Below are 7,774 nucleotides of genomic sequence, written 5' to 3' on the forward strand. Positions count from 1 at the left end.
TCTAAACCCAGCCTGGACTTCTGGTAGTTCTCTGCTGATGTGCTGTTCCAGTTGTTTTTGGATAATCTTCAGTAGACTCTTGCTTGCATGTGAAATCAATGAGATTGTTCTCTAGTTTCCACACTCTGTTGGGTCACCTTTCTTTGGGTTAGGAACAAATATAGATTGCTTCCAGTCAGTTTGCCAAGTGGTTGTTCTCCAGATTTCTTGGCATAACTTGGTGAGCACATTCAGGGCAGCATCTGTTAGCTGAAATATGTCAATTGGTATACCATCTATTTCTGGGGCCTTATTTTTTGCCATATCCTTCAAAGCAGCCTGAACTTCTTCTTTCATCACCATAGGCTCTTGCACATATGTTGTTTCATGAAATTCTTCTGTGTGCAATCCCAGAGGTGTGCTGTTAGAGTCCACCAGATGCTCTGCTGGAGAAGGAGGCACAATCTCCTCCTGGTGTACAATCTTCTCCTATACCAGTCAGATCTGATTTGATGGTACACACACACACAAAATAATAAAATAGATTTTTAAAAAAGAATAGGTTTATTCCTTTTTTTTTTAATTTTACTAGTGTGTATGTGGTGTGTATACCGTCAAATCGGATCTGACTGGTACAGGAGGAAATTGCCCCCCTTCTCCAGCACAGCATCTAGTGGATTTGAACCTTGTACCTCTGGGATTGCAGTGCAGCTTCTTGCCACAAGGCCACCAGAGCTCCCTAAAAAAAGAATAGGTTTATTCTTAAGAATAGGTTTGGATAATGAGAGAAACTAATAATTGGGGAGGGGGATTTCAAACTTATTACCATCAAGCTGGTTACAACTAGTGGCGCTCCACTGAGTCTCCAAAGCTGCAAATCACACTTGGAGAAGACCATCCATCTTTCTCTTGCTGAGCTACTAGTGGATTTAACCTGCCAGAGACCTCAGTTTTTAGAATAGCAGCACAAGTCACTAAAAGCTAAGCCCCCAGAAGTCCCTAATAATTGAAAGTTATCTAAGAAACTGAAAATATTTTAAAATTAAACACCACACATCAAAAGTCACTCACAAATGAGAAGGAAAATCACTAAGTAGATCATCTTAATTCCCATGTCATAATAAGGATAGCTGTTCGATATGTGCTTACTAACCTATGCCAAGAAATTTGAAAGACAGTTATCTGCTAACTGACTGGAGAAGAATCATGTATGTTTCTATTCCAAAAAAAGAGAGGTTCAACAGAATGTGAATATTACCAAACAGTATTATTAGTAGCACATGAAAGTAAAATCTTGCTGAAGATAATTAAAAACAGATGGAGCAGTACATCCACAGGGAACTGACAAAAATTCAATCTGGAATCAGAAGAGGCCACGACAGAAGGAATATCATTATTGATGTCAAAAAGACCTTATTTGAAAGGAGAGAATAAATACCAAGAAGATGTCTACTTGTGTTTTATTGACTATGCAAAGACATTTGACTGTGTGGATCATAACAAATTATAGATAACTTTGAGAAGAATGAGAATCCCAGAACACTTAACTGTACTATGCGAAACATACATAAACCAAGAAGCAGTTGTCCAAATAGAACAAAGGGGAAACGATGAATTAAAGCCTCACGGTTTAGAAAGTTGTATGTCAGGGTTGTATCCTTTCTCCATGTCTACTCATTCTATTTCTTGAGCTAATATTTGAGAAGCTGAACTCTAGAAAGAAGAATGTGGCATCAGGATTAGAGGAAGACTCACCAACAACATTTGTTATATAGATGACATATCCTTAATTGCATGAATTGAAACAACTTCAAGCACTTGTGCTTTAAATCTTCTTCTTAATGTAGACTGCATTATTCAATATGAATTGTATCTTATCATCAAGAAAACCACTGAACCAACAGGCAAAATCAGGACAGATGGAGATAATATTGAGTATTTTCATAAACTTGGATCCACAATCAGCACTCATCATAACAGCAGTCAAAAATCAGCTGTTAAAGGCCTCTCCATAATGTTAAAGAGCAATGATGATACTTTAAAATCTAAGAAGCACCTGCTTGAAGCCATGGTATTTTCAATTACTTCCTATGCTTCTGAAAGCTAGACAATGAATAAGGATGAGAGAAGAAGAATCAATGCCTTTGAATTGTGGTATTGGATAAAAGTATTGTATTCCCATAGACTGCCAAAAAAACAAACAAGTCTGTCTTAGAGGAGTACAACTAAGGTGATTCTTAGAGTTAAGGAAGGTGAATCTCATCTACTTTGGGCATGTTGTCGGGAAGCACTAGTCCTGGGAAAAAACATCATTCTGGGAAAGGTTACTATCAGAAAAAGAGAGGAAGACCCTGAACAAGACAGACTGACAGTGATTGTAACAATAGGTTTGAGCATATTGGAGGCTGTAAATATAGTAGGACAAAGCAAGGTTCAGATCTATTGCTCACAGGACACCTATGTGTCAAATGGCATAGAACAACACAAGATAAGACACACATTAAATTGAGTGAAGTGAAAGGTAATACACAAAAAGATGTCATTAGCAAAATATAATTGAGGAATCTGAAGACACAGGTACACAAGCGTTAGAGACAAAAGAATGAAATAACTATTATCAGTAATAACAATCTATGAGTGGGTACAAAAGATGAAAAGAAACATTAAAAAAAAAAAGATGCATAGGCAAATGAAATTACACTCACTACCCTAAAGGTAAGTCTGCAGTTAGGGACCTCTCCAAAATACTCAAGAGCAACAGTGTCTCTCTGGAGACTAAGGTCTGCCTGATACAGGCCATGGTTTTTGCAATCACTTGTTATGCATCAGAGAGTTGGACAATGACTAGGGAGGATAGAAGGAGAATTGACGCCTTTGAGTTGCAGTGCTGGAGAAGAGTATTGAATGTACCATGGACTGCCAAGAAAACAAACAGATTCATCCTAGAGAGGGTTAAACCAGGCTCCTCCTTGGAGGCAGGGATTCTGGGGCTTCGTCTGACATACTTTGAACATGTTGTAAGGAGAGACAGGTCTTTAGAGAGGGACATCATACTGGGTAGAGTAGAGGGACAGCGCAGGAGGGGAAGACCCTCTATGAGGTGGATTGATTCAGTAACTGGGGTACTCGGGATGGGTGTGTCAGAGGCAATGAGATTGGCACAGGATAGAGCAGGGTTTAGGGCTGTTGTACATAGGGTCGCTATGAGTCGCAAACGACTCGACGGCACATAACAACAACAATAAACAACAACCCTAAAGGTGCCTCACTACTGTCAAGTCAGTTCTGACTCACAGCATCCCTTGTTCTGGCTTCTAAGGCTGTATGTAAATCTTAACAAAAAGAGATTCACTATCTTTCTGCCAAGTAGTCCCTGATGAATTAAAACCACTTGAGTCACATTGTCTTTTGATTAGCAGGTTAATACAATATGACTATGCCATCAGAGCTATGTTAGTAGACAGTATTTGTCTATTAAATAAATGTATGGATATATCCCATACAGACATGTAAATATAAACAAATTCATATATATATGGTAGAACAAACAAGACAAAATTATTAAAACCTCTTAGTCATAACAAACATCTTGGGAAATGAGTTCCCTGGGAGCCCAGGACCATAGCCACAGGAAAGATCAAGGTTAACTGGGTGAGAGAAAAGGTTCTATAGCCTACCTGGGGTCTCAAAATTTTGCAAGTGGCCATTTAAGATGCAAATTGGTTTCTCCCAATCCAAAACAAAGAGTGAATTAAAATCACAGACTATTAGTTCATGTGAACTTGAGTATCTACAAACATGAGACTAGAAGAAGTAGACATAGTAGACTGCTCTGAGATGACACAGTAGAAAGATCATGAAATTGGGAGGAAATTGAGAAACAAAACTTAAAGTTGCATGGGCACAATCAAAATGGACATCTAATGAATACTCAATAATGCATTAGGAGAAGGTAAGATCCGAAATGGATGGACAATTAGACAATACGTGTATTAACAATATGGAACAGGACATGCATAAATGACCAAATGGGAAGGGGAGAAAGGGATAAGGGGAGGGACCTTAAAAATCATTAAAAAATACCAGGCTTTCTGGTATTACAGAATCTGGTAAAATCTCCAAGACTATGGACATTAATCTAGCCTAGAAACCAAATCATCCTTTGTCTCAACTTCCAGATGAATAATAGGCCTATGGAGTAATTAATACTACCAAAGGAGGAACACATTTCTTAGAACCAACATGCAAGATCCAAAGGGTACTACTTGTCCAGGGATAAAGCTATACAGGCAAGACAGGTCAGGGAAAAGAGGATGGTCGAAACTACAAATCCAAGGAGGAAGATGAAAGAGTGCTATTGCAATATAAGAGACTGTTTAAATGTTACAAAACACAGTATGTATATTGGATGTAAAACCAATTTGTTCTATAAATTTTGATTCAAATCACCCAGAAATTATAAGGAATATTTTAAAGAATCTTTTGAAAGAGACTAAACTGCAAAAATATTTAATCTAGACAAAAAGGTTTAACATCCAGATTTTTCTAGATCATGTAGTAATTCTGATCCACTTCTTTAGAACAGAGACACCATCTACCCATTTTTAAAATATCTTTTGTTTCTCTCGCAGGTGCTTTCTTCCCTACATGTACTCAAAGCTAATGCTGTTGTTGTTGTTGCTGTTATGTGCCATTGCAGCACCTATGACTCATAGTGACTCTGTACAACAGCCCTAAACCCTGCTCTATCCTGTGCCAACCTTATTATCTGACACACCTAACTCCATTACTTCAGTCATTGAAATCAATGCATCTTATCGAGGGTCTTACCCTCTCGTACTGTCCTTCCACCCTCCCAAATATGACATCCCTCCTTGCAACATGTCCAAAGTATGTCAGACAAAGCTTCAGAATCCCTGCCTCCAAGGAGCAGCCTGGTCTCACCCTCTCCAGCACCACAGCTCAAAGGAATCAATTCTTTTATAATCCCTAGTCATTGTCCAGCTTTCTGATGCATAGCTAGGAAATGCAAAGACTATGGTCTGTATCAGATGCACGTTAGTCTCCAGAATGACATCTTTGCTCTTCCGTACTTTGGAGAAGTCTCCGACAGCAGATTTTCCAAATGCAATCCATCTTTTAATTTCCTGGCTACTGGTATCAAAGCTGATAGTGTTCCTCATACTTTTTTCCCAGAACTTCTCTTCTTCTTACTCTACATGATCTTGCTACAAGAGTTATCTATTACAAAACTTGTATTTCGAAGCCAGACATCACCCTGCTGCTGACTCATATGTATAAATGCAGTCTAGATGCCTTCATCTGGATCTTTCATACACATCTCAAGTAATTAAAAGGTCTGAAACTGAATCCATAATGTTTATTTCAAAACATCCTTCTAGTATTTGACTCTGTAAGTTAATGGCATCAATAACTCCTCAAATCAGAAAAATAAGATAATCCTTAAATCTTGGCTAATATTCTAGACATCTTTAAGAAGTAGTTTTTATTTTGGGTGGGGAATGTTTTTTATTGGTTTGCATATAATTTGTATACATTGTGCTTTATACCATCTTTCCTTTACATTTTTTTAAATTTTATTTTTTTCTTTACATTTTGTTTCAATCATTCATAAACATTTTATTTTTATAAAATTACTCTTGATTTATGCCACTATTACTCCATTTTTCAAGTCCCCATAGAACCTTTCCTATTCTTTCACCCTTCTCATCTATGTTAGTAATTTTGACCCTTCTCCTTTTAAAAGCTAAGAAAAGAGATATTACCACTAATAATCAGTAAACCTGTACTGAGTCTTAAAAATGGAAAATATAAATAGTAATAATGAGGGGTTTTTCTATGATATTTATATAGTTTAAGTCGACTTGATAACACATTTACTAATACACTAAGAACCTACTAAATTCCAGGAAGAATAAATACTGGAAGTTTTTAAAAAAAATAATGACTTTCCTATAGCCAGCTTATGAGTTGGTTCTGACACTACAATACACAATAACAAAATTAGGTTTATAAGTTCAAAAGTACATATTTGCAGAAACTAGCATAAATAAAGGGTGAGAAAGAATAAACAAATTACCATCCTACAGTAATGTATTTACATATTATAAAATTTTGCCTCATTTCCATTTTCTGAAATTGTATTCCTTTTTTCTCTAATTGTTCAAATACTAACTTTTTAAATATTCTGAAGTCTCTAACTTGTAAAAATTTCCAATGAACTGTAAATCAAGAAAAATCAATTTAACACACAGGGTACCTGACAGAGGAGGTTCTGGGCCCGTGATCTCTGGAATCCATTACCCAACCAACATGACACTCTAGTGGGGGATTTGTACTATGCCGTGTTTTTCTTTTTCTTGGACTCTGAAAAAAAAGGAGTCAAACATTGCAAATACTTTCAGTAATGTAGTTACTTTCAGCAGTGTGAACTTCACAAGTAAATTAAAACCCTCTGACTGCAAACTAACCCAAACATCTTCATACTGTGGATAACATATTGTGAAATCACATGAAGTCACAAAACTCAAACATTTTACATGCAAGTTTAAAAATTTAACAAAAAAGGCACTTTACTAGGTTTGTAATACAAATTTAAAGAAAATACAATATGATCCTTCATTACACTTTTTGTTCATTTTTAATTATACTACCAACTTTTTCTTACCTTGAGAAAACATAGGGTAAAATTCACTTTTTAAATAAATTTTCACATTCTAAAATATAATACATTTTTTAAAGTGATAGAAACAAAACTTTTTTTTTTCATTTTAAAGTATACAAGATGCAAGTTTTCTAATACTGGCTGTTTCCCATACCTTTATATCAATGGCTTTTGGTTCTTTAACAACAGGATAAAATCTCGGTGTTTTGTTAGGATCTTGCAATCTGGGTGTTCGAGGTGTTTTGGGTGTCCTTACAGGATGAACTCTAGGTGATTCTGGAACTGCTGCAGGCAATGAATGAGCCATTATTATTGAGGGCACCTCTGTAACCTCCAGCAACTTCCGAGCTAATTCTTCAGTTAAATCTGCAAAATAAAAAGTTAAAAGATTGTTTTATTTTTTTTTCTTTTTCTCACATATCTCTCTTCCTTTTTAATCTGTCTTTTTCTTTTCTTTCTTTTTTTTTTTGTGATGAGGTCACTCAGTCTTTTCATGGTCTTCCAAAGAGATATTGACAGTATAAATAGTTAACTTCCTACTAAGACTCGGCAGTTAGTGTACTGTTTCCTTAATTCTCCTAGCACATATATTGTTGTATTGTATGTACTGTATCAATCCATCTCATCCAGGATCTTCCTCTTCTGTGCTGTCCATCCACCCTTCTGAGCATGATATCCTTCTCCAAGGACCAATCACTCCTGACCACATGCCCAGAGTAAGTGAGGTAGAGCTTCAAAACCTTAGCCTCCAAGGAGAGACTTGGTTTAACCTTCTTCAAGGCAGATTGATTTGTGTGTTGGAATTAGAGATATTGGCTCAGGACAGGGAAGAGTTCAGAGCGGCTGTACATAGAGTCACTATACATCACAGGCGACTCAATGGCACATAACAATAACATCCGATGCCAGGTTTGGAAGCAGAAGTGGCATCCACTTTCTAATCAACATGCCTCCGGAAATTGTATGAACTTTGATAAATGATGATAGCTATAAAAAGGCTTCAGATCTTTTGTTCACAGGGTCACTATGAGTCGTGCTTAATTCAAAGGCAATCAACAACAACAGCAATTGTATGTGTACTATGGAGTCAATTCTCACTTAAAACTAGAC

General features: G+C 36.6%; 1 pseudogene across 1 annotated transcript in view; it reads right to left on the reverse strand.

Moving 5' to 3' along the window:
* Nucleotides 1–6,476, reverse strand: part of LOC102870655 — a 30,707-nt pseudogene extending 24,231 nt beyond the window's left edge. Inside the window, exon 1 of the transcript XR_439016.1 lies at nucleotides 6,260–6,476. The product of XR_439016.1 is annotated as a la-related protein 1B-like (transcript). The remainder of the gene's footprint in view (nucleotides 1–6,259) is intronic.
* Between the last annotated feature and the right edge of the window lie 1,298 nt (nucleotides 6,477–7,774).

The sequence above is a fragment of the Elephantulus edwardii genome, unplaced genomic scaffold (genome assembly GCF_000299155.1).
Source record: "Elephantulus edwardii isolate Elephantulus edwardi_28Jun2011 unplaced genomic scaffold, EleEdw1.0 scaffold00311, whole genome shotgun sequence".
Taxonomy (NCBI): Eukaryota; Metazoa; Chordata; class Mammalia; order Macroscelidea; family Macroscelididae; genus Elephantulus; species Elephantulus edwardii.